This window comes from Dipodomys merriami, unplaced genomic scaffold, assembly GCF_024711535.1.
Source record: "Dipodomys merriami isolate MVZ:Mamm:240054 unplaced genomic scaffold, mDipMer1.0.p SCAF_65, whole genome shotgun sequence".
Classification (NCBI taxonomy): domain Eukaryota; kingdom Metazoa; phylum Chordata; class Mammalia; order Rodentia; family Heteromyidae; genus Dipodomys; species Dipodomys merriami.
In genome coordinates this window covers 6,597,992-6,625,590 of record NW_027206235.1, presented here as the reverse complement: position 1 = coordinate 6,625,590, position 27,599 = coordinate 6,597,992, and the positions used below count along the sequence as shown (strand labels likewise).

The 27,599-nt window shown below is 35.8% G+C and overlaps 1 pseudogene; it reads left to right on the top strand.

Annotated features, from left to right (window-relative positions):
- Positions 1 to 22,201: 22,201 nt before the first annotated feature.
- On the top strand, positions 22,202 to 23,522 carry LOC138815558 (vacuolar protein sorting-associated protein 37A pseudogene; annotated as a pseudogene).
- The last annotated feature ends 4,077 nt before the right edge of the window (positions 23,523 to 27,599 follow it).

Below are 27,599 nucleotides of genomic sequence, written 5' to 3'. Positions count from 1 at the left end.
TAGATATAAAGGGAATACAGTTCAATGAGAAAAAGTCCATATTGGACAAGGTGAGAGCTAACTTAAGGAGGCTGAAAGCTTTTTCATTAAGTTTCTTTTCTTTTCTCTTTTCTTCTTTTCTTTTTTTCTGAGAACAGGAACAAGATAAAGATCTCCACTGATGTAGCTTCAATTCAACATAATACTGGTTGTCCTACCTTAGGCTTTAAGTCAGGAGAAAATAAATAAAAATAAACAAAAATCAAGCTATAAAATAAATTTTTGACAATAACAAAAGAACTGTTTAATATAGAGCTGAGAGGATGAAATAAGCATATCTTTAATCATTGGTTATTTGTGTTTTGATCTCATCACTATTAAAATTTTAAGGTGAGAAACACTGAGCACTGTGGTATATATAATGCACTCTAGAAGTTGAGGCAGGAAGATACAAAGTCTAAAGTCAGCCTTGGCCTTGGACCAACAACAGTGTTACTAACATTACAATTATTTCCATAATTTTTTTTTAGAGGGGCTTCCTTTCTTTTTTTTTAATTTAATTTAATTTAATTTGAGAACATACTGTACAGAGGGGCTACATTTACATGGGCAGGATAATGCATACATTTCTTACCAAGCATTGCAGCCTCCTCTTGGTTTACACTTCACCTCCCTTCCCAGCCTCTCCCCTCCCCCCACCCAATTATACCCCCCCTCCCCCCCCACACCGACATTGTAAAGTTGGTTTTGACATGACATTTTGTACTTCTCATTGTTGCAACAGGTCCACCTGAATCCTTAAACGACTTGTTTGTCCCCATCTCCTCCACATGTTATACTGACATCAAATAAAGTGAAAGCGGGGGTTACACTGTGGGGGAGGGACATACAAAGCAACAAAGAAATAATCTTATAAATGCATTAGAAACACATGTATGAAAGAAACGAAAACATTAAAATACATATTTAAGGGTTCATTTTCCTAACATCACATTATCTGAGTTTTTCCGCTTGACTCATACCTATACTAGATATTGCAAATAAGGGAAACCATGGGACCTATGCTTCTTTGGGCCTGGCTTACTTCACTTAATATAATTTTTTCCAAACCTTTCCATTTCCTAACAAATGGGGAAATGTCATTCTTTCTGATGGAGGCATAGAATTCCATTGTGTATATATACCACATTTTCTTGATCCATTCATCTACTGAGGGGCATCTGGGTTGGTTCCATATCTTAGCTATGGTAAATAATGCTGCAATAAACATAGTTGTGGTGGTAGGTTTAGTGTGGTCTTGTTTGTAAACATTTGGGTAAATGCCCAAAGTGGGATTGCTGGATCATAGGGGAGATCTATGTGAAGTCTTTTGAGGACCCTCCATACTGCTTTCTAAAGTGGTTGAACAAGTTTACATTCCCACCAACAATGAAGTAAGGTTCCTTTCTGTCCACATCCCCTCCAGCATCTGTTGTTGTAAGAGTTCTTGATTTTTGCTGTTCTAACTGGAGTGAGGTGATATCTCAACGTTGTTTTGATTTGCATTTCTTTTATGGCTAGGGATGTTGAACATTTCTTCATGTGTCTATTGGCAATCCTTCTTTCTTCTTCAGAGAAGCTTCTCTTTAAGTCTTTCGCCCACTTATTTATTGGGCAGTTGTTTCTTTGAGGATTTGTTGTTGGGTGGTTTAATTTTCTGAGGTCCAAGTATATTTTAGATATGAGACCCTTGTCCGTTGTATGGCTAGTAAAGATCTTCGCCCAATCGGTGGGCTTTCTATTGATCTTGCTAGCTATGTCATTTGCCCTGCAGAAGCTCTGCAACTTTATGCAATCCCATTTGTCCAACCATTCTTTGATTTGTTGTGCTTCCGGGTCTCTATTCAGAAAATTTCGGCCTGAGCCAAGGAGACCTAGGGTATCTCATATTCCATCCTGTAATGTTTTCAGAGTGTCTGCTTTGAGTTCAATATCTTTGATCCATCTGGAGTTGATTCTGGTGCAGGGTGATATATAAGGATCTAGTTTTAGTTTTCTACATGTAGTTAACCAATTTTGCCAGCACCATTTACTGAAGAGGCTGTCTTTCTTCCATTCTATTGTTTTAGCTTCCTTATCGAAGATTAGATGGCTATAGGTCTGTAAGTTCATTTCTGGGTTTTCAATTCTATTCCATTGGTCCTGAGGTCTGTTCTTATGCCAACACCAAGCTGATTTGATTACTATGGCTTTATAGTACAGTTTGAAATTTGGGATTGATATTCCTCCAGCAGTGTTCTTTCCCTTGAGGAGCGTTTTTGCTATTCGGGGTCTTTTATTGTTGATATGAAATTTTGGATTTGCTCTTCTATTTCCTTGAAGAATGAGGGTGGAATTTTGATAGGTATTGCGTTGAATTTGTAGATAGCCTTGGGAAGTATTGCCATTTTCACGATGTTAATCTTGCCAATCCAGGAGCATGGGAGGTTTAGCCATTTTTTAAGTTCTGTGTTGATTTCCTTTCTCAAGATTTTAAAGTTTTCATCATAGAGGTCCTTCACTTCTTTGGTTAAGTTAATTCCTAGGTATTTTATTTTTTGTGGGGCTATTACAAATGGAGTTGCTTTCCTAATTTCAGCCACACTTTTCTCATTGTTGGCATATAGAAAAGCCATTGATTTTGGGGGTTAATTATATAACCTGCTACTTTGCCAAAGTTTTGAATCAGCTTGAGTAATTTGGGAGTGTAGTTTATGGGATTCTTTAAATACAAGATCATGTCATCTGCAAAGAGGGAGAGTTTTATTTCTTATTTCCCCATTTGGATCCCCTTTATGTCTGCATCTTGACTTATTGCTGTACCTAGGCATTCTAATACTAGATTGAAGAGAATTGGAGAGAGTGGATATCCTTGTCTTGTTCCTGAGTTAAGAGGAAAGGGCTTTAGTTTTTCACCATTGAGTATAATGCTGGCTGTAGGTTTGTCATATACAGCCTTTATTTTATTGAGGAATGATCCATGGATTCGTAATTTTTCCAGAACCTTCATCATAAAGGGGTGTTGGATCTTGTCGAATGCTCTTTCTGCATCTATTGAGATAACCAAGTAGTTCTTATTCTTGCTCCTGTTGATGTGATGAATAATATTAATTGATTTGCGTATATTAAACCAGCTTTGCATCCCTGAAATGAATCCTGTTTGATCATGGTCTTTGATTTTTTGGATGAATTGTTGAAGTCGATTGGCCAAAATTTTGTTGAGAAGTTTTACATCAATGTTCATCAAAGAAATGGGTCTATAGTTCCTTTCTTTGATGTGTCCCTGCCTGGTTTTGGGATGAGGGTTATGATGGCTTCATAGAATGTGTTCGGTAGTGAGCTTTCTCTTTCAATTTCATTGAAGAGTTGGAGGAGAATTGGTGTGAGCTCTCCTTTGAAGGCCTTGTAAAATTCCGCTGTAAAATCATCTGGTCCTGGACTTTTCTTAGCTGGGAGGTCTCTTATTGCTGTTTCTATTTCAATGCTTGATATGGGCCTGTCAAGCTGGTTTAACTCATCTTGGTTTAGTTTTGGCATGTCAATATTTGCTAGGAAAAGGTCCATTTCTTCCAAGTTGTCAAACTTATTAGCATAAAGTTTTGAGAAGTATTCCCTTATAATGTTCTGAATCTTGGTTGTTTCCGTGGTGATGTTTCCATTCTCATCTCTGAGTTTATTAATTTGGGTGTGTTCTCTCCTTTTTCTGATAAGGTTTGCTAAGGGTCTGTCAATTTTTTTAAGTTTTTCGAAGAACCAACTCTTTGTTTTGTTGATTCTTTCTATAGTTTTTTTTGGATTCTAATTCATTTAATTCTGATTTAATTTTGATTATTTCTTTCCGGCTACTGGATTGGGGTTTATCTTGCTGCTCTTTTTCAAGGAGGTTTAGATGTGTCATTAAATTGTTAGTTTCCGATCTCTCCAATTTGTTGATGTAGGAGCTCAGAGCTATAAACTTGCCTCTGAGTACTGCCTTTGCTGTGTCCCAGAGGAGCTGGTAATTTGTGTGTTCATTTTTGTTGAATAGCATGAACATTTGAATTTCCTTTCTAATCTCTTCCATGACCCACTCATGATTCAACAGTGTGTTGTTCAGCCTCCATGTGATACCGGACTTTGGTGGCTTTTGGTCTTGAGTTCTAATTTTATTCCCTTGTGGTCAGAGAGAATCCAAGGTATAACTTCAATGTTTCTGAATTTAGACAAGTTTGCTTTGTGGCCTAAAATGTGGTCTATTTTAGAAAACGTTCCATGTGCTGCTGAGAAGAACGTGTATTCCAATGCTGCTGGGTGAAATGTTCGGTAAATGTCTGTTAAGTCTAGTTGATCTATGCAGCTGTTTAGATCTGCGGTTTCTCTGTTGAGTTTTTGCCGAGTTGATCTGTCTAGTGTGGAGAGTGGTGTGTTAAAATCCCCAACAATTAATGTCTTTGGATCTATATGGGATTTGAGGGAAAGTAGTGTTTCTTTGTTAAATTTGGGTGCTCCATTGTTTGGCGAATAGATATTTAGAATTGTAATATCCTCCTGAAGGAGAGATCCTTTAATTAGTATGTAGCGACCTTCTTTATCTCTTCTCACGAATTTTAATTTTAAGTCTATTTTATCTGATATTAGGATTGCAACTCCCTCCTGTTTATGAGGGCCTTTTGCTTCGTAGATTTTTTTCCAGCCTTTAACATTGAAAATGTGTTTGTTTTTACGGGCAAGATGTGAATCCTGCAGGCAGCAGATAGAAGGGTCTTGTTTTTTAATCCAACTAGACAGTCTATGTTGCTTAATTGGAGAGTTCAGTCCGTTAATGTTAAGAGATAGGACTGAGAGGTATTTGGGAGTTCCTGCCATGTTAACCACCTTCTTGGGAGCTGTGAAAACAGGGTTCTTCCTAAAGTTCTTGGATTCTCAGTTTGGGTGCAGTTTCTTGGCCTTTGTTGCGGTTTTGTTGGTTTTCTATGTGTAGGACATCTTTAAGAATCTTTTGTAGGGCTGGTTTGGTGGAGATGTATTTTTTCAATTTTTCTTTGCTATGGAAGGTTTTTATTTGGCCTTCAGTTATGAAGGAGAGTTTAGCTGGGTACAGTATTCTTGGTTGATAGTTGTTTGTTTTTAGGGCATGGCATACGTCATTCCAGGCTCTTCTTGCTTTGATTGTCTCTGCTGAGAAATCTGAGGTAATTCCAATTGGTTTCCCTTTATAGGTGATTACCCTTTTCTCCTTGACAGCTTTAAGGATCTTTTCCTTGGTCTGGGTTGATCCTGTGTGGATTATAATGTGATGGTGGGATGTCCTATTCTGGTCTTGTCTATTTGGGGTTCTAAAAGCTTCTTGTATCTGAATAGGCCTATCTTTTTGTATGTTTGGGAAGTTCTCTGCTAGGATCCTGTTAAACAAATTTCCTAGACCATTAACTTCTGTTTCTAGGTGCTCCTCTACACCCATTATCCTTAGATTGGGCCTTCTGATGGTGTCTTCCAGGTGTTGGATAGACCTATCATATTTCTTGGACTTGTCTTGGATGGTTGTATGTTCTTTCTCTATAATATCTAGGCTGTCTTCCATCCCTGAGATTCGATCTTCTGCATGGTCTAACCTGCTGTCAAGACTCTCTACTTTGTTTTCTATCTCTTTTCCTTCTAATTGGTCAGCTTTGATGGCTTCAAGTTCTTTGTTGAAGCTCTGTTTTAGGTCTTGTATGAATTTCTTTACTTCCTTAATTTGGTGTTCTCTGTTTGTTCTCAAATCACTTAGTTGATTGGTTATGGTTTCTTTGGACTCCCATTCCTTCTGTTGGGTTCCATTCAGCATTCCCTTTGTGGTCTCCCTGACTTCCTTCAGCTCTTTGTTAATGGATTCCATGAATGCCTTCAGTGATCTTTGTGTATTCTCTACCTGGTCTCTCAATTCCTGAATTACTCTTTGATTAGCTTCCTCCCGTTTGTGGGATTCCTGCAGTTCCCTTTCTTCCCGTTCGTGGGATTCCTGCAGTTCTCTTTGAGTGTTCTCTGCCTGCTCACGCCATTCCTCCCTTTCTCTTTGAGTATTCTCAAGTTGTTCACGCAAATCCTGTATCAGTTTTTGAGTAGCTTCCTCACGCTTATGATATTCCTGTGTAAACTTCTGGGATGCCTCCTCTCTCTCCCTATCAATCTCATACAGAGTCCTTTGTACATTGTCAAACTTCTCATTTATCATGTTTGCTATTAGTGTTTGTAGAGCTATTTGGGAACTCTCCTCTGGATTATTCTTTATCTGTTCTGTCCCCTGATTATCAAGATTGGGAATTGAGATACCCGAATTTGCCATTTTTCTTGTGTTTTTCCGGCTTACTCGGCCCATTTGAGATGAAGATTGCAACAGTTTTGTGCTAGAACACTATCTTAAGGCAACCATCAACCAAAGTTTGCGTTTGTACAGTCAATAGTCTACAGATACAATCTAGTTCAAAAGATACATCTATTCAACATCAAACAACTATATGTTAAAGGACTTCGAACTGCAGAAAAGAATTTGGAAAACCAGAAATTACTAGGATTAGGGAGAGATGTGGGTAAAAAATAGGAATAGATTGGTGTGGGGAGGCACAGGGAGAGTTAAATATGTCCTAATCACAATGCAGGAAATGGGTTGGGTAGGATGCAAGTAGAGAGAGAGAGAGAAAAAGAAGAGACGGAAAGGGGAATGAAGAGAGACCAGAAAAAAACATAGAAACGTAAAAATTAATGTTATTATAGAGGTTAAAAGACCGTCTATTTAGAGAGGAATGTGAATATGTTCCGAGAAGGGGAGGGACATAGAGGAGATGTGAAAAACTTTAAGGATGGGAAAGGGAGAAGAAAAGATCAGAAGTTCAGTAGAGCTAGACAAAAAACAAAAAGATAATTAAGAAAGAAAGAAAAAGAGAAAGAAGACAAGAAAAGAAAGGAAAACGCTCATTCACATATTCCTAAAATAAAAATTATAAGATGAGAAAAAAAAAGTTACTGGAAAACAATTATTTTTTCAGAAGAGGCAAAAATTAAAGATTAATAAAAGTTTTAGAAGGGAAAAAATTTATATATATAAATATATATATATATATTTATATATATATATATTTATATATATATATATATATATATATATGGTAACAAAAAACAAAAAACAAGCAAAAAAAAGAAAAGAAGAAGAAGAAAAAAAAAGAAAAAGAGAAAAAGAAATAAAAGTCTTTTCATTTTTTGGGGGGCGGGGAGGAGTGGGAAGAATCCTGTATCTCCCTTTTGTCTGTAACCAGTCTCTTGTTGGAGTCTCTGGTCAGCTTGAGGTCCTGTGGCTTGATTGGTTTCTTAAGTCGGTTGGTTGGAAGAGGCAGAAAAATGCTCTGCTTTACCCAAGATTTTGAGATCCCCCTCCCAGATTAGTTTTCTGGGAGGGTGATCTGCTTTGAGAATCACAAAAGAGGGGGATGTGGTGATGAGGCTAGGTTCTGGGTAGAGTTGAGGCCTTTCAACAAACAGTAGCTTTTCCCTGGGGCTATTTTGTGATAAAGCTCACAGCGCCCAGCCTGGAGCCATTCTCTGGGTTTCTGTTGTTCAATTGATTGTGGTGGCTGCTACAGGGAGGGGCAGCCTGTGGCTCTGGTTACCCAGTGAGGCAGGGCACTCCAATGGCTGGCGCCTGAGCTGGGTGACTTTTCCCTGGATGGAGCTGAGTCTGGCAGGTCACTTCGCCATTAAGTTCTTGTGACCTGCTAAATGACTCGTTTTATTCCAAGGCCTGAGCTGGAGCTAGCAGCTCCTCCGAGCTTTGTCGGTATCCAAGATGGAGATCACCGGTGTTGGGGGGGGAGGGATGGCCTTCCCTCCTCTGCTCCCTGAGAAGGAGAGGACTTTGAGCTTGTACTCACGCCGAGTCTTGGATCCTGGGTCGTCTCTGGTCTGCAAACAGCAGGATGAAGATGTCCGCTCCTTGTCGTTTCTTGTTGGTGTTGAGTAGAATCCGCTCGTCCGCTGCATCTGGCTCCTTCGTCCTGGATTCTCTGTGTCTCAGGTATGACACCGCGGCGGTGGTCGCCGCTACGACCCTGCCGCCGCAGCGGCAGCTGATGTGTTTCCTTGGCTTCCCCTCTCTTGTCTAACTCTCTGTCCTGTGATGGCACACTTGGTGTGATTCTCTGGCTTAGGACTGTTCACTGGAACTCTAAAACTGCTTTCTATGCGAGAGCTTGTTCAGATTCCAGCTTCTCCTCTGCCATCTTCCCGGAACTCCTTATTTCCATAATTTATAATATGTGTAGTATGCCATTTTGTTTTAGATCACTAAGAATATTAGAGCATAACTGTATTTATTATAAATGTGTATATCTTTTGACCCTAAAACAAAACTTTCTGCCTTAGTCTTTTAAAATAATATAAAATTGTAAAGTATATATATAGAAGTGTTATTGTTGCTAATGTTTTATCATCCTCCTCCTCCTCCTCCTCCTCATCATCATCATTATCATCATCATTTTGGTAATTTTGAGACAGAAATTTGTTATGTAGTGTAAGCTGACATCATTATAATTCTCATGTCTTAGCATCTTGTATAAAAGTTTATGTACCATCATGCTCCAATTTTAAACAATTGTAATGATAAATTATAGATATTATAGATGTATAATACTTAATAATTTATTGAAATTATAATTATTCTCCTAAAATTACATTAAAGGATCTGATAAGGAATATTCTTTCAAAGCATTATATATATATATACATATATATATATGTATATATATATATATATGTATATATATATGGGCCCATATATAGGCCCATATATAGGCCCATATGTCTTGAAAAATACTTTTTTCTGGGTCTTTAATTTTAAGAAATATGAATTTGGGTTTCAATTTTCTTTTGGAGACAACAAGCATCCAACTATAGTACCTATTTCACAGTTGCACTCAATATACCTACTAGACTCAATCTGCCCACACATCCCTATTTCACCTCTAACCACAGCGCCCTCTTCCTGACATTCTTGTCCACTGAGGATGTATCCTCTTCTTCCTGCTAGTATTCTATTCAGTTGAATAAACACTTTATTCAGTTAACTCAAATGTGTAAGCACTTGCAAAAGTAAAACGTAGAGAAAGGAATAAAAAAATCAGTTATTTAGATACTTATAATCAGAACTTTGTCTCTTAAAACTAAAAAATATTTTATATTAAGTATAAACTCATGAGTCACAATTAAAGTCTGTATCAATTGTATGTTGTAAAAATACACATATTATAGAATTCATAAGATGTGTGTAAACTTTTCCTGCATACTATTCAATAATATATATTGATAAACCTAAAAATCTATGATGGTTTTCATTTTTGTTGTAATGCATGAATGAATTCAGGAATATTTTGCTTGTTCAAGTTATAAATAAATCATTTGGTTTTATCATCATGTCTAAAGCTTTCCTATCCCAGAATACTGGGTTTTATTTCTGTTGCATGATGATCCCGTTCTATATGCAGGATTTATCACAGTGCATCTGAGAACACACCTTCTCAATTATTATTTCTCATAGACTAAGTACGGGGTGTTTCATGTTCCATTTGTTCTCTTGTTGAATATTTGTTTTGGCTGATTTCTATTCATGCTTCATATATTGCTCATTCTTTTCCCATATTTCTTTTTGACATGGAAACTGTGGTGAATAATACTGTCAGAGATATCATTTTGTTTCATTTTTAATCTTCATCAATCACCTCCAGATGAGCAGTTTTTAACTATTCCTTTTTTTCACTACCTTCCATTGGCACATTATTCCTATTTTAGCCCAAGAGAAGACTCAGAGAACATATATTACAGTAAATTCAGTTTTCTGTTTCAAATTATTTGTTCCACTATAATATCTACTTTGTAATTGTTCTGAATTAGGGATATTATGTTCTCTGAAGGTTCATGTCATCACCATATAGTAAAACAAATACTAAAAGTTATTTTGATCTATTAGAAACATTTTTTAAAACTAGAGGAAAAGGCATATGCTGACTTATGAAATGATAACTCCTCTGTGCACACCTTAAAAATAACAATAAAATTATACATTACTAAAGTAGGGTAGAAGATCACAAGCAAAAATAAATGAAAATTTTGTTCACTTTATCTATAATTATGCATTGAAAGCTGGGGAAAATTTTCCATAGTTTTGTGTAATTTTTATTTATCCAAGTTATTTGTATACCTTAATGGTTTGTACAAAATTTATTGCAATACTTTATCTAATGAAATGTATATACCACAACTCTAAAACTCTACTTTTTCTCACCAAGTTAATACAGGTGTTTAAGAAAGTCCTAAATCAATAAATATACCTCCACTAGTAATGCAGCAGCTGCTGTATGCAATCTTCCTGTTCAGTTAATTTCCCCCCCGCCAAATAACTTGTTAAATTCACAGGAACTGAAATTTTTCAGTTCTTAAATTTAATGAATTGTTAGTTGGCTTTGAATTCTTACACCTAGTGTTATATTCCTGAATGGAATTTAGATCTTGCTCATAATGACCAAACTTCATTATGTAGATATTCAATTCCAGAAGAAGCCTAGAGAGTCACGAAAGATACTGAATCTTAATACTTTTTTCCCCATTGATTTCAAGATATAGAATCTTGGTACAAATTTAAGATTATTGATTAGGTTCTGAACAAAGCAAACTGAAAAATTCCATCTGGCATTATTTTTAATGAGAGGTTACTAGTAGTGAGGCTATACCAACTACGGCTATATCAGTCACTTGGGGGAAGATGGTTGAGGGCTTGTTCTCAGTGTGCCTGTAATACAGTCCCTTTTTTAGTTCCACATTTTGTTATGTGTTTGTTTCATTCAGTTTGATTGAAATGGATTATATCTGGGTCTCTCTAGCTCAGAAAGATCACAGAAGATGTGCTCCTCACTTCAGGATAATTTTATTTTTCTTGATATAATGATAATGTATATTCCTTCACTTTATTATTTATTTTTAATTCTACTCATAACTGTACACAAACATGTATTTCAATATCTTTCAGCCTTCTTCATTCTCTTTCCTTCTCTCCACTTGTCTCCACAAACAATCCCAATATTAAAATCAAATTCTCCCTCTTTCTCTCTATCCTCTCTCTGTTATGGGTGTGTGTGTATATATATATATATATGTATATATGAATGTATAATGTGTGTATGTATATATCTGTTTAAAGGTATATCATTTCAATACATATAAGACAAAGCATTTCATATTTGCCCCTCTGAAGCTGGCCTCCTTTGATTAACATAATGATCTCCAGTTTCATTCATTTTCCTGAAAATCACATAATTTCCTTCTTTAGAGCTGAATGATACTCTATTGTCTATTGTTTCCCTGTTCATTAGCATATATTATGGATGCAAATGGGCTTAATTATGCTACTTTCTGTCATGTGTCCAGTGTATCCTGATCAAATCCACTTCCTCTATCATTGTCTTTCATAATTTGCTCATTAAACCCATTTTAACAAGTTTCAATGCTCTGTTTGCATACAAGTATGTAAAGTATTTTGACTATATTCATCCTTCTTCACCTATTCTTGCCTACATCCTTCTTTTCCCATCCACTGGCACGCACCAACCAACAGAGCCCATCTTATATTCCTATCATTCATCCATTCATCAGTTTTAGGGCATCTTGGCTGCTTCTTAGCTTAACTATGATGAAAAGCACTATACTAATAATGAGTTGTTCAAGTGCGTTTAATGAATGCTAACTTACATCTTATCAATAAACAAAGATCCAAACCAGAAGTCAACAAGTTTATCTCAGAACTAAACATTGCCATGGATAAAATGCCTTAAACAATATTTCACCCAACTGTAGAAGATTACACATTTTTCTAGTCATCGATGGAACTTTCTACAAAACAGATCATGTATTAGGCCATAAAAATCTTAAAAAATACAGGAACCTTTGGGAATGTAAAAGTCAGTAATTTAAAAAAAAGTGTTTATGTCTATAAATACCTACATAAGAAAATGATCAACCACAAACAACCACACATGCACCTTAAATAAATAGAGAAATCAACCTAATAGTTTATTTGAAGCTTTTTGGGCATTGGTCTGTTCATATGTGAAAATGGAACTAAGAGAGATAGGGTTGCACTATTGAAGGATAACATTAGTCAAGAGATATTGTAGTCATAAACTGGCATGTTAATTGAAAACTTATTGTATAATTAGCTAAACACAATTCAAATGAACATTCCAATCAACAAATGAGTAGTTGGAAAGAAATAATTAAATATTAGGGCAGAAATCAATTAAATGGAGATCAAGTAAGAATGAATCAATCAACAAAACAGTCCATCTTCTAAAAGATCAGCAAGGCTGACAAATGTTAAGCTGAACTAAACAAAGAAAAACAAAGAGAATCCTTTGCCCTCGTTGTCCACTGGAGAAGCCAGATTATTTGAAATATCTTGGGTGAATTTAACTACTGGATTTTGTTTTCATTTTAGATTTAAAAGTTAGGGAAAACCTTCCATATTTTTACCATGTACCATATGAATGACATAAGAGTATATTATACCTTTCCTTCAGTGGATAAAACATAGGAGATCATGTAAAAATGACATACAATTAAGTCGTTTTTAATTAAAAGAGACCATTATTATAATTATGGGCAAAGTAGTTTGGCAAGTGCCAGAAGTCTCCCATTTAGGAGCACAGAAAATTATTTGAAAAATTATTTGAAAAGGCTGCTTTAAATAATGGAAACTTTCATGAAAGCAGAGTCTGAATCTTATCAGTACAAGAGGAATAAGTAACAAAGGGAAATGAAAATCAGTCTGCTTGATCTGTCATTCTTTGCTATGTCAACAAGGAAACACAAATCAATTGCAGCTAACAGCAAAAAATTACTTTTTGCTTGTATTTACAGAAACTTCACTGGTCAGCTGAAACAGCTCTAGTTTTTCTACATATTATCTCATTCTAGGGCTCAAGATGAAGGAATAGCCAAACCTTTCCAATACATTTAAAGTGTTTGCTTGGATCTAGTGTATAAGCTTGTTCACAGTCTATTAGCCAAATCAGATTGGTGTTCATGCCCAGACCGACTACAGCTGCTAAGCACACTCTACTGACTGCAAGGGAAATTTGGGAGAATATGATGTGAAGAATAAGACTCTTCTAAAATCCAGATTAGGAAAATGGCAGACTGTTGCATTTTGTGTTTTACATTCATATAAATGATCTTTTGAAAGAATTGAAATGTAAAAATATTCTACATTCTTGATATATTCATAAAACATACTTTCATATACTGATTGAATTATACCATAAAAACAGGGCAAATTCGAAGCCCAGCAAAAGAGGCTGAGCTGAAAATCAAGCACATGTTGAAGTGTAGGAAAGAGCACCAATTCAGACCCCTACATTAAAATTCGATCAAATAAGTCGTGCACACTGAAAGAACACATGGGTAAAGAACATTCTTACCACCAGGAAAATAAGAAAAGAGTAGTTGGTTTTGAGTTTTTTGTCTTTTTTTTTTTGAGCTCTGGGTTAAAAATGTAAAATATTAAGCAAAGAATGTAGGATGTAGAATCACTGACCTAGCCACAAGCAAATTATATATATATATATATATATATATATAATTTACATTCTAAATATCTATACATCCTTTGCTTTATTGAAGTTTTAACATATATTGGTTCTGTTAGAACATGATAATTTATGGCCATGATAGAAGGTGGATGTTTGCAGCCATGTCTTAAAGTTTCCTTCAACACAACTGAAAACAAACTTTTTCAAAAGATTTCCCACTAATAAGAATTCAGCCATCATGACAGACAGTAACAAAAACATGAAATATTAGATTTTCAAGGCCTTCACACTTAGCAATATTAAAAAGTTGTAATAAGGTATTTAAGAATGACAATGAAATGATAAAACCTTGATAGTGAAGCAAGTATTATTATAATAATACAAACCTCTGAAATCAAAATATTGTTTCCAGTAGTTAAAATAAATTTATAACAATATATTATAGTGATTAGCTATTATAGGAAACATTTCTACATATATCTACACATATGTAGTCATACATATATTTATAAATGCTTAATTACACATTCGTATTGTATGCACAAGTTGTATTTCTTTAAATCTTTCCTGGGTTCTCTAATAGATTTAACATAAAAATTCATAAGAACCTGGCCAAATTTTTCACAAAGTTTCTACAATATTAGTATCACAATTCATGTACATTTTTTCATTTTAAAACTCAGGTATAAGCATTCCAAACATTCCTCATTTTTCATTCCTCAGTTTCGATCTTTTGACATTATTAGAATATTCAACGTTGGTTCTTCGAATGCATGGGCCCTGATGAATCCCTTCAGGTTACTATTTTATCAATATAAGCAATATATTTTTTATTAATAATAGGTGATTCATAGAGAGTGATACCATTAATCTCAAAATGACCTACTAATGAAGAAAGACTGATTGTCTTCTGAACCTGTACATGAAGTTCATAAAAAGTAACCAGATAGATGACTGGCTTCCATATTTGAAGAATGGAGTATAGATTAAGTGAAAGAAAAAAACAAATCAAATAAATTATTATTAAATATTATTCTTAAAATACAAAAAGATAAACTATATTAAAAATAAATGTGTACAGATATGTAAATGAGAGAGACATATTTATATGTTGAGAGCAATGAAAACAATATATGTGATAAATTATTTGAAGAGACAATGGAGGATTTATTTAAAAAGAGAAAGAAAACTGGATTCCATAAAAATCTTGAAGTTTAGGGAAAGAAATTTTTATTGAAGATACTATTGAACACATGATGATATACAGAATTCAAAAATAAGGGAATTCGCTTAATTGAAGAATAAAGCAATTCTAGTTATAGTAGGCTATTGTGGTTTTTCCTTCTTTCACTTCCTCCTCTTCATTCTCTACTTCCTCCTCCTCCACTTTCTCCTCCTTTTCTTTCATTGTGATAATGTCTTTCTCTTGCACTCTACCACTTGAAACAAATCAGCAGTACTTTTGTTTAATTTTGTCTATTAGATAGTATCATTAACTTTGAAATAGTCTCCAGTCATAATCATCCTGATTTTCCCTTCTGAGTAGTTGTCATTAAGACATGTATGACTATGCATGGCTATTTAAAAATGTGTAAATAGGTAGTTAAATTTGAGACTCCTTTCTGAAAGGAATGCAAATTGCTCAAGAAATAAGAGCAAAAATTGAAAATGCTTTTGCATCAAATTAAACAACTTCTGGACATCAAAGCAAATAAGCATTCAAATATAAGGAAAATCTATAAAATAAAGAAAATGTTTTCTAGCTATTTGTCAAGTAAAGGACTATACTTTAAAAAATTTCAAACCAACTGAAAACTGAAGAAAAGAATCCAGTTTGTAGCTGGACAAAATAAATGATCAGACAATTCTCAATGAAGCATATGTGGCCAATAAACAGACAAAAACCTCAACATCCTTTGTCATAAAAAATTGAAATGATAAAGATATTCCATCTCACTACAATCAGAATGGCAATCATTAAGAAAACAAGCAGCACTAATGTGAGGTGAATAAAATATAAATCAGTGCAGCCATTGTGAAAAACAGTATGAAGAGTCTTCAAAAGACTAAAACTGCTATATATCTTGCTATAAAACTCCCAGGTATGTATCCAAAGGAATATAAGTAAGCATTCAATAAAGACACAACTGAACAGTCATGTTTATATTAGTAATATTCAGAATAGCTGAACAAAAGAACCAGAGTATGTGTCTATCAGGCAACAAATAACTAAGATAGATGATAGATGGAAAGATAAAAAGTAATATATTGGTTAAATAATGATCTTTATTGAATCTTTGTACAACATATGCATATATCACTTAATATACATATTTTTAATTTGTCAACTAAAATTAACAAATATATAATGAGGAAATTGTATACAAATCCAGACTCAAGCTGAGCCATATGTACTGAATATGTAGCCACAATGAATCAAAAGCATTTAAGAAATGAGAAAAAAGTGAATATTTGGATACAACACATGTTTTCAGGAAGGAGACAAGGGAGAACAACGAATAAGAGGTAAGAATGACAGAGAAAGAGAGACGGACAGACAGACAGACAGACAGACAGACAGACAGAGACAGAGAGAGAGAGAAATGTGAACAGAGAGACAGCACCAGAGAGAGATGGAAGGGAGGGATTTTCCACTTGTTAAAAGTCTCAGCTTTTATCTCCGTTTTTGAGTATCCCAGTTTTTTGGAAAAAATAAAAAATAAATATTCAGAAATGAAAATACCGACCAAAAGAGAAATATAAACAACCTGTGGAAAATTCTTTCCCTTGTCCTTCGCAAAATAGACTATAATTACAAAATCTGAGTAAAGCAATTTCTCCTCAGTGGATATTTTTAAAAGAAACAGAAATTATAGGATTCATACAGCGATAATATTTTAAAGTGCTAGAGATTCCCGCAAAACAAGTACCAGCTGATAATGGGATGAAAACTGAGAAGATCTTACAACATACATGAAACAAGCATTGGAATATTTTGCCACTCTGGGCAAAGTGCAAGCCTACTGAGAAAGTCACATGAAAGAAAAGGGATGGGCAAACAGAAAGCATAGTAATATGACTTAGAAAATGACAGATATTAGTCAAAAATTCAGAAATAAAGCCCAAACCAGGAAAGATAAAGATAACAATCGAACACACTAGAATATTAAGGAAAAAGATAATGGTAAAGTAATGAAAGACAAAGTTTCACCTTGGTTTTAGAAGGCATAAAGAAAATGAAAACAATAGAACAAAAATTCTCCTGAATTTATAAAAGATATATAAATGCATACTGAATGTTTACAGTATATCAGAGGAAAATTTACCGACTGCACTCAGCAATGAAGAATCTTGCATTTAGCCCTCTAATTATTATTTAGACTATAACAACCGTATATTGATAAGCAAGTAGAGGGATAAGAAGATAATCTGTTGTGATCTCCAGCTAAATTTAGTCAGGTGTAGCTGGCTGGTTTCAGGAAATATTCCCTCTGGAAACATGTGCTAATAAAGTATACATAAAATATCTGCTTATTATGCTTATACAGTTATTTTATAACATATTATACTTAGATAAGCATAAAATTTATGCATTCTAAGAGAGCTCCATTATTTCTAGTAATACATAGTGTTATATTGTTTATGGCTTATTATTGCTTATTGCTAGTTAGTACTAAGGGAAAGACTCACACATGTATCCATTCCCTAAAGGTGCAGTAAGGAAGTCAAACAGAAACTCTGATTACAGAAATTGGGCTGGGACTGTAGCTCAGTGAACTTAACATGCATAAAGCTAATGATTCTACTTCCTAAACTAAATCAGATAGATGTTATATAGAAAAGCAGATGGACATGACAACTTGTACTTCTCATTGTTGCAACAGGTCCACCTGTATCCTTAAACAACTGGTTTTTGCCCATCTCCTCCACAAGTTATACTGACATCAAAAATAGTGAAAGCAGGGGTTATACTGTGGGGGAGGGACATACAAAGCAACAAAGAGATAATCTTATAAATGCGTTAGAAACACATGCACGAAAGAAAAAAATCATTAAAATACACATCTAAGGGTTCATTTTCCTGACATCACATTATCTGACCTTTTCCGCTTGCACTGTCGGTGCGGGGGGGGGGGGGTAAGGGAGAGAAGGAGAAGGTTTGGGATTGGGTGGGAGGGGGGGAGGCTGGGAAGGGATGTGAAGGGTAAACAAAGGAAGAGGCTGCAATGCTTGGTAAGAAATGTACACATTATCCTGCTCATGTAATTGTAAGTCCTCTGTACAGTATGTTCACAAATAAAATAAAATTAAAAAAAAAAGAAAAGCAGATGGAGAAGGACAGACAGACAGTCAGATAGATGGATGATAGGTTTTTTTTTTTTCACAATTTTGGGAGCTACAAAAGTAAATATTACTTCTTGCTCTAGGCTGTATTAAAAGGGTCTGTTGTGGCCTTCCTTTTCCTTGAATTCTAGATTACTATCATTTTTCTGTTCTGAATTATTTTCAATGATTATCTCCTTGTCCAAACATTCTTATTTATTAAGGAAATTAGGCATATTATATTAAGCTACTTCTTTTTATTTGATATATATTTTTATTGCAAAGATACTGTACAGAGGGTTTACAGTTACATGAATATGGTAATGAGTACATTTCCTATAACTAGGCTCCTTCTAAATGATATAATTTTGAGCCAATTAACTATGAAGATTCCACTACCAAAGAAATTTCCGTGAGATTAAAATCTACATACATGCAAAACATGCAGTTTAGCCATGTCACAAATAATAATAACAAGAACTACAACAACAGCAATAATAAATACCTCTTGAAGCAGGTGATATTAAGACAAAATCATTCTTATCAAACACAGAGGGAAATCTGGGAAATACGAAGCTGGCCAGCCTACCTTGGTCTTTCTCTGTACTTTCTCTAATATATTCAAAGTCCTGTAAGAGATTTCATCTCCAGATTTGTGCTCCTTGTTATTTCCTTATTTTTTCTGTGTTCACAGATTTTTGATACTAAATTTTGTCTTGGGCATCCTTAAGAATCCAACACTTCAGACATGAACATATGTCCCTCAAGGATGCCTACAAACGCTGTGTCTCCAAGACCATGCCAAGTCTCTAAAATTCTATCTGAATAGACTATGGAGATTCAAAGTATTCCTTTGCTTCAAACCCCTTAAAATAACCGTATTTTACTATTGTCATGCTCTACTTTTGCCAAATAAGTATCAAGTGTCATAATTCTTTGGAACAATTTCCTTTCCTTGTTGTAAAAGCTGACAGAAAAAATTCAAGTTGGAGAATACTTTTAGATTTAAGAAGTCTAAGACTGTGTTCATGCAAGCTTCATTTCTTAAGCTGGGTGGTAAATTTTAAAATTCTCATTAATCTTTCTGAAGCCAAGTTCTTTCTAAATAAGAAGTAAAGCATATAAAGGATTTCTTTGGGGGGGGGGGGCTTGTTGTGGGGCCTGAACTCTGATCCTGGGCTCTACCACTTGAGCCACAGCGCCAATTCAGGCTTTTTTCTTTTTACTTATGTGGTGCTGAGGAATCGAACCCAGGACCTCATGCATGCAAGGCAAGAGCTCTACCACTGAGCCACCTTCCCAGCCCCATAAAGGATTTCTTAAAAGAAAAAAAAAGCAGGCACATTTATTTAGAAAGAAAAAAGCAGGCACATTTCATTTTAAATTTTAATAAAGCCAGAAAATTTTGTTTCTGAAGTTCATAGCTAAAATACAGTGCTTGGGATTAAATTTATCAGTAGCAAATGTGAGCAACAGTAAAGTACACATGTCTATAATACCTGTCAGGAGGTGGAAATGTGAGGATTTCAGCTCAAAGCCAACCTGTACAGAAATGTCTATGAGACTCATCTCCAATGAACCAGCACAAAGCCACAAGTGGTTTCCCTTATTTGCAACAACTAGAATATGTCTGAGACAAGCAGAAAAAGGTCAGATAAGATTATGTTAAAGGAAATGAATGCCAAGATAAGGACACAATTGTGTTTTTTTTTCTTGCTTGCTATTGCTTCTAATGTATTTATAAGGTACCATGTGATTTCTTTGTTGCTTTGTATGTCCCTCCCCTATGGTATAACCCCTGTTTTCATTGTATTTGATGTTGGTATAATTTGTATAGGGGAAGGGAAAAACAAATTGTTTAAACAAGGATATAGGTTGACCCATTGCAACAATGAGATGTACAAGAAAACAGGGAAAACAAACTTTACAATTTAGGTGGGGGGAACGGGAGAGTGTAGTTGTGGAAGTGGGAGGGCAAAACAAACTTTAAAATTTAGGTGGAAAAACAAACTTTACAATTTAGGTCGGGGGGAACGGGAGAGTGTAGTTGTGGAAGTGGGAGGGAAGGGATGGTAGGGGAAAAAAAAAGGAGGAGACAACAATGATTCAGAAGCAATATACTCATTACCTTGCTCATGTAACTGCAACCCCTCCTCTGTACAGTGTTCTCACAATTAAAAAAAAACTTATTTAAAAAAATTCCAGAAGTGGACCAGTGCCTCAAGTGAGAGTATCACTCTTGACTAAAGACGCAAAAGTGCAGTGCCTAGATCCTAATTCAATCCCGAATACCTGCGCGCGCGCGCGTGCGCGCGCACACACACACACACACACACACACACACACACACACACACACACACACACACACACTCATCTCTAAACAATGTAGTATAGAATATGAGTCAAATTTTACATGATTTGTGAGTCTGTGGGTTGAGGATATCTTGGATTCATTTGCAGGCTTTACACATATTCTGCAGAGAAAGCCAATAGAACCTTTGTTCAAGGTATGTTTTTGCTCTCATCCTATAGTATTTTTGCAGAAAAAAATATCTGTACTTGATTCCAGTGCCCTGCATCTTGTATATACATTTTTTCTAATTTGGGAAGGGGAAGGAAATAACAAAATGCTGAAGTAAGGAAAGAGCTTGACCCATTGTAACAATGAGATGTACAAGACACTATGTTAAAAATGAACTTTACAACTTTGGAAGGGGGTGGGAGGAGTTGTGGAATTGGGGAGGGAAGGGATGTTAGGGGCAAAAACAAAGGAGGGGGTAACAATTCTGGTTAGGAAATGTACTTACTACCTTATTCATGTAACTGTAACCCCTCCGTACAATATTTTTACAATAAAAACATATAAAAAGAATATGTTGGTAGCTAATTTAAAACTGTCCAAGCTTACTGCATTGTCTGTGGTTGTGTAAACTTGTTCAAGCACTTTGTAAAGTAGTATGGAGGTTCCTCAAAAGACTCCACATAGAGCTCCCCTTTGACTCAATTTGGGACATTTACCCGAATGATCAGAAACAAGACCATACTAAAGCTATCAACACAACTATGTTTATTGCAGTATTATTTACCATAGCTAAGATATGGAACCAACACTGATGCTCCTCAGTAGATGAATGGATCAAGAAAATGTGGTATATATACACAATGGAATTCTATGCCTCCATCAGAAAGAATGGCATTGCCCCATTTGTGAGGAAATGGACAGACTTGGAAAAAATTATATTAAGTGAAGTAAGCCAGGCCCAAAGAAACATAGGTCCCATGGTTTCCCTAATTTGCAATAACCAGTGTATGTATTGAGTCAAGCAGAAAAAGACAGATAAGTTGAAGTTAGGCAAAATGGACCTCAAGATAAGGACTGAAGTGTTTTTTCTTGCTTTCTATTGCTTCTAATGTTTTATAAAGTGATTTTTTTTTCGGTTGTGGGGCATGAACTCTGGGCCTGGGCATTGTCTCTGAGATCTTCAGCTCAAGGCTAGTGCTCTACTTATTTAGCCACAGTGCTACTTCCAGCTTTTTCTGTTTATGTGGTACTGAGGAATTGAACCCAGGGCCTCCTGCATTCAAGGCAAGAACTCTAACACTGAGCGACCTTCCCAGCCCAGGGTGATATGTTGTTGTTGTTGTTGTTGTTGTTGTTGCTTGGTGTGTCCCTCCCCCACGGTATAACTCCTGTTTTCACTGTAGTTAATGTTGGTATAATTTGTGGAGGGGAAGGGAAAAACAAATTGTTTAAATAGGAACCCATTACAACAATGAAATGTACAAGACATTAAGTTGAAAAATGAAATTTACAACTTTGGGGAGGAGTCGGGGGACTAGATGGGGGAGAGGGGGTGTCGCAGCAGGGATGGCAAAGGGAAACAAAGGAGTAGGCAACAATGCTTGATAAGAAATGTGCTCATGGTAGGACGAGGCCAGGCACGCCGAGCACAGCCAGGTTACAATCTGACTGGCTAGCCAGTCTGGAGCACCTGGGCCTCCAAGGGTAGGATCCTGGTTGCTTGTGTCCTGCTTGACAATTTACCTCTCTCCAGCTCTCTCCAGTTATGTCATGGTCCCCCAAACCCGGAGACCAGGAACCTGGTTTACTTGGTAAAAGGCGTCGTTGGCTTGCCCCACGGCCTGCCCCTCTGCTCCCCCCACACACACACAACCGGACTCGAACCTTGGGTATTTCAGGCCACTCCTCTGTAGCTGGAGACCTGCCGGGCAGCCTCTGGGAGAAGCAGGCCCAAACCTTGTAGGCCCTCCTGCCCCAGGGACGCGAGGAGGATGAGCTGGCTCTTTCCCCTGACCAAGAGCGCCTCCTTCTCCACAGCAGGGTCCCTGGTGGTGGCCTCACCAGCCTCCAACAGCAGAAGCAGTGCTTGATCGAGTCCCTCCGGAACTCCCACTCCAGTATAGCTGAAATACAGAAAGATGTGGAATACAGATTGCCCTTCACTGTAAACAACTTGACAATTAACATTAATATAGTACTTCCTCCACAGTTTCCTCAGGAAAAACCAGCAATCAGTGTTTATCCACCAATCTGACATCCTTTAATGGATAAACATGAAATATATGTTACCTCTCAATTAGTAAGCAATTTTACAATACACTCAGATCTTGGAAAGATTAGCCAGAGTCTGTTGGATGAGTTTTGGAAGAATTCTCCTGTTTTAGCTCCCACTTCAACAGCATTTCCATACCTGTATAGTAACCCAGGTGGGCTGCCTCCTTATGCTTCTTAGGGTTTTCCATTTCTTCCTGCATATCCTCCTCAAGAAGCTAACAGAACATAACTTCTTTGTTACTGACACTGCTTCTTCTTCAACAAGTTATACAACAGCCAAGTCTGCTGCTCCTACATTTGGTGTCCTTTCAAGTCTGCCATTGCCTGTTCCCACAATGGAAACTTCAACACCGATAAGCCAAAATGGTTTTGGGTACAAGATGCCAGATGTCCCTGATGCATTTCCAGAACTCTCAGAATTGTGTCACAACTCACAGATATGAATGAACAAGAGGAAGTATTACTAGAACAGTTTCTGAGTTTACCTCAACTAAAACAAATTATTAATGACAAGGGTGATTTAGTAAAAAGTATTGAGGAATTAGCAAGAAAACTCTCCTCTTGGAGCCCAGTTTGGAAGCCAAAAGGCAAACTGTTTTAGATAAGTATGAGTTACTTACACAAATGAAATCTACGTTTGAAAAGAAGAGGCAGAGACAACATGAACTGAGTGAGAGTTGTAGTGCAAGTGCCCTACAGGCAAGATGGAAAGTCGCTGCACATGAAGCTGAGGAAGAATCTGATAATATTGCTGAAGATTTCTCGGAGGGAAAAACTGAAATAGATGATTTTCTCAGTAGCTTCATGGAAAAAAGAACAGTTTGCCACTGTAGAAGAGCCAAGGAAGAGAAACTTAAACAAGTGATAGCAATGCACAGCCAACTTCATGGTCCATTACAGATTTTCCTGAAAACATGGACCGCCAAGAGAGAAATGAGACATAAAACTAAGTACATTATTTTAGATTTAAGGTTTGTAAGTTGGCATTTCATTGAAATGGCTGAATTCAGATGTACTCTACATTGTTTAAAGAACTGAGATTGTTTTTTATATAGATTAGAATGATTATGATCTTTGCTTGGAAAATTTTTCTGCAGTATTTGCACTAAAAACGCCTATTTATCATTGATAAATCCTGTCCTTTTAAAATTTCACTGCTATTCTTATAATTAAATACCTTATGCATGTGATTTTAGTTTTAATATTTTATGAAAAGTACTTAATCTTGTACTTTTAATTTGAAACTGCCTCATTTCTTTATCAAGAATGATATCTTCTTTAGATTATTTTCCTCTCAGTAATTTTTAAGTACTTTCAGCTATGGAAAGATACCCACACCCTCTCTTTTTCTTTCTTTTTGAATAAAACTTTCAAAAGCAATTTGTTTTTAAATATTCATAATACCAGAAAATATCAAACCTGCCAATGTGCCAGATATATACCTATAACATATATATATACCTATTATATATATATATATATATATATATATATATATATATATATATATATATATATATACCTTAAATAAAAAAATTCAAAAAATGTCTTAATTACATTGCTCATGTAATTGTAACCCCTCTGTATGGTATTTTCACAGTAATAAAACTTTTAAAAAATTAATTTAAAAAAATTTAAAAAATATCTCTATGGAAACCTAATCACCTTTTTAATCCTTTCACAAGTCCTCTAAACTGAATGATATATTTTACATGTTACTCTGCTACCCCTGCATATATTTTATTGTCCTAAGGAAACTCTTTAAAAGATAGTCTATTGATTGATATTTTGTGTGTCAACTTCCCAAAATATGTTCTGCCCTCAATCCAACTAAAAAATTCTCATCTTCATCTTCCTTTTTGAAAAGTGAACACCTGTCATTTAGATAAGAATCAATACATGATTTCATTCACCAGATATTCAAACTGTCATCTCAGTTGTCAGGAATAATAGAGTTCAATCAATATACTCATTTATTCTAGATCAAACTCTTTGATACATTCTCATGGCATTGATAACAAAACCAAGCATCAACATATATGACTTTATTTCATCTCATGTTCTCTCTGGAATGTTTAGAAAATTGTCTCTTAAATGTACAGCCACAGAGTAGCTATATTTAGTTGATTAATAAATTATTTTATTTACTAATCTATTTATTTCAGTAATGGGACTTGAACTCAGGGACTCAGTGTTATTGTTCCTTAAATTTTATGCTCATGGCTAGTGCTTTACCATTGCAGCCACATAAGAGTCTTACAGATTTACATGCCTGTGTGGGAATCGAGTCATGATCTGAGATGTCAGCCTCCTGAGTGGCTAGGACTACAGGCATGAGCCACCAGTGCCCAGTTTTATACTTAGTTTATTTTAAATTAGATTTATTCAGAAAGGCATCTAAGCGAAAATGCTATTTTTAATATTTTAAGATCCAAACTACCTCCAGAGTCCTCTCCTCATTGTTGATGGACTCATTTGCCCAGGGATGACTATTATTTGGGTCCTTATAAGAAATTTATGACAACATGTGAAAAGAAACAAATTTATAATTTTATACTGGAAAGTCAGAGTCTAATTTGCAGGACTAAACATAGTGAATACTCTCCAGCTGTGAACGCGTGAAAACTATAGACAAGGATGATCAAGAATGGCCTCAGCTAGGATTCTAACCAGTGAATTCGAGGCTAGTAACCAGGGCAAATACAAGGCTTCATGGTTCAAATTTGATAATGAACTCTAAGGGGAGCAATGGACAATCAGCTTCATCTAAAAGACTAGCTGGGAGTGGGATTCTGCAGACGTTGTTGGTCATGAGCTTTTCCAACCTAATAGGGATTGAGATTTATTTACACATAATCTCTCCAGAAGAGGTCACTAACACCATGACTGTCCATTCATTGAATTGTGTCACACTAAACAATGTCATTTCATCAAAAGTGATTTAGAATTACCAAGATCATCTTGAAAGACATTTAAGATGACTCCTTTCTTTATTCCTTCTGAAAAACTTTGATGGATGAATCTGGGAAGATGAAGGACAAAATTCACTCACTTTTGAGGCTGGGAAGGTGGCTCAGAGTGGTCGAGTACTTGCCTCCAATACATGAGGCCCTGGGTTGGATTCCTCAGCACCATATAAACAGTAAAAACAACAACAACAACAACAACAAAAACAAAGGCCAGAAGTGGCACTGTGGCTCTAGTGGTAGTGTTCTAGCCTTGAGCTGAAGAGCTCAATGACAGTAACCAGGCCTAGAGTTCAAGCCCCACAACACACAAAGAAAAAAAAATCACTTTTTTTTTGTTATTGTTCTCTTATGCCCGACAATGTTTTCTTCTCATAAGAATTTTGTTGAATATGAGATTCTAAACTTCTCTTTCTGTTTTAGTTTTGCTCTATTTTGTTATGTCTTTCTTCCATACTTTAAATATTCTCCTCCATTTAATTGTTGCTTGGAAAAATATAGAAGATTTTGATAAAATCTTTATCTTTGTCCCTCTGAAGTAAGGCTCCACTATGTGTGATTTTTCTTTCTTTTTTTAAATTTAATTTAATTTTATTGTAAAGGTGATGCAAAGAGGCTTTATAATTCCATAAGTAAGGTAGTGAGTTCATTTCTTGTCAAGCATTTTTACCCCTCCCTCATTTTTTCTTCCACTTTCCCTCTGACTCACCACAGCTAAGAGACATTGTGTTAGAACCAGACAGTCTTTCTTTTTCTCTTAAAAATATATTTTATTATTACTGTTCAGCTAATACACAGATGTATTGTACAGGTAATGTTATAATTATGTAAGTCAGATAATAAATGTATTTCCTTTTGAACTCTGCCAGCCATTCCTTTGCTCTCTCCCAGTTTTTCTCTCCCATCCCTACTCACAGTTTCAGTTTAATTTAAATTTAAATTTTATTGTCCAGGTGTTGTACCTAGGGGTTACAGTCACATAAGTAAGTTAGTTAGTATATTTCTTGCTAACATTTTACTCCTGCCTTCATTTTTCTCCTGCTTTCCCTTCCCCCAAGCCCTCCCCCAAAGTTGTACAGAACATTTCCAACATACGGTTTTGTGAGTATCACGGTTGAATTGGTTCTCATCTTTGTCCTTTGACTCACCATTTTTGTTACCCTTCCCTAATTGATATAAACATTTATACAATATCCAGGGTACCAAAATCAAATACATTGACAACAGGAATTATACCATAGGGGAAAGTACATGTAAAAGAAACAAAAAAAAATCCACATAGTACATTAAAAAAGCAACAACAACAAAGAAAAACCTCCTGTGCCCATATCTTGGGATTCATTTTTCTTAGCATCATCTTATATGATCATATGTACATAGCTATTGAGCTATTCTGTTCATCTGCTAAGATTATCCTAGATGTATACTATTTATTACACATAAGGGAAACCATGGGACCTATGTTCTTTTGGGTCTGGCTTATTTCACTTAATATGATTTTTTTCCAAGTCCTTCCAAATGGGACCGTGTCATTCTTTCTGATAGAAGCATTGAATTCATATATATCTTCTTTTTGGTTGGTCATGGGGCTTGAACTCTGGGCCTCAGCACTGTTCCTTAGCTCTTCAGCTCAAGGCTAGAGCTCTACCACTTGAACTACATTCCACTTCTGGTTTCTCTGTTGATTTATTGGAGATAAGAGTGTCAAGGACTTTCCTGCCCAGGCTGGCTTTGAACACAATCCTCAGATCTCAGCTTCCTGAGTAGCTAGGATTATAAGCATGAGCCACCGGCACCCAGCATATATCACATTTTCTTGATCTATTCATCTATTGAGGGACAGTCAGTTCATTTTCTACATACTGTCTAATGAATACCACTGCTGCATTTGTTCTCCCTTTGTCCCACCTTTTCTGTGCCCCCCCATCCTTCAAATGACAAATAAAGGAAAATAACAAAAACAGCAGCATCAACACCCAAAATCTCATTTCCATCTCTTGGAATTCATTTCTTTAAATATTATTTTATAAGAACATGTGCACATAGTGATTGTTCCTTTTTGATATGCTGCTATGAATATCTGCCAATGGTCTCACTGTGTGGTGGGTAACTTTTTTATTTCTGCTGTTGGTGTTCTGCCATTAAAATA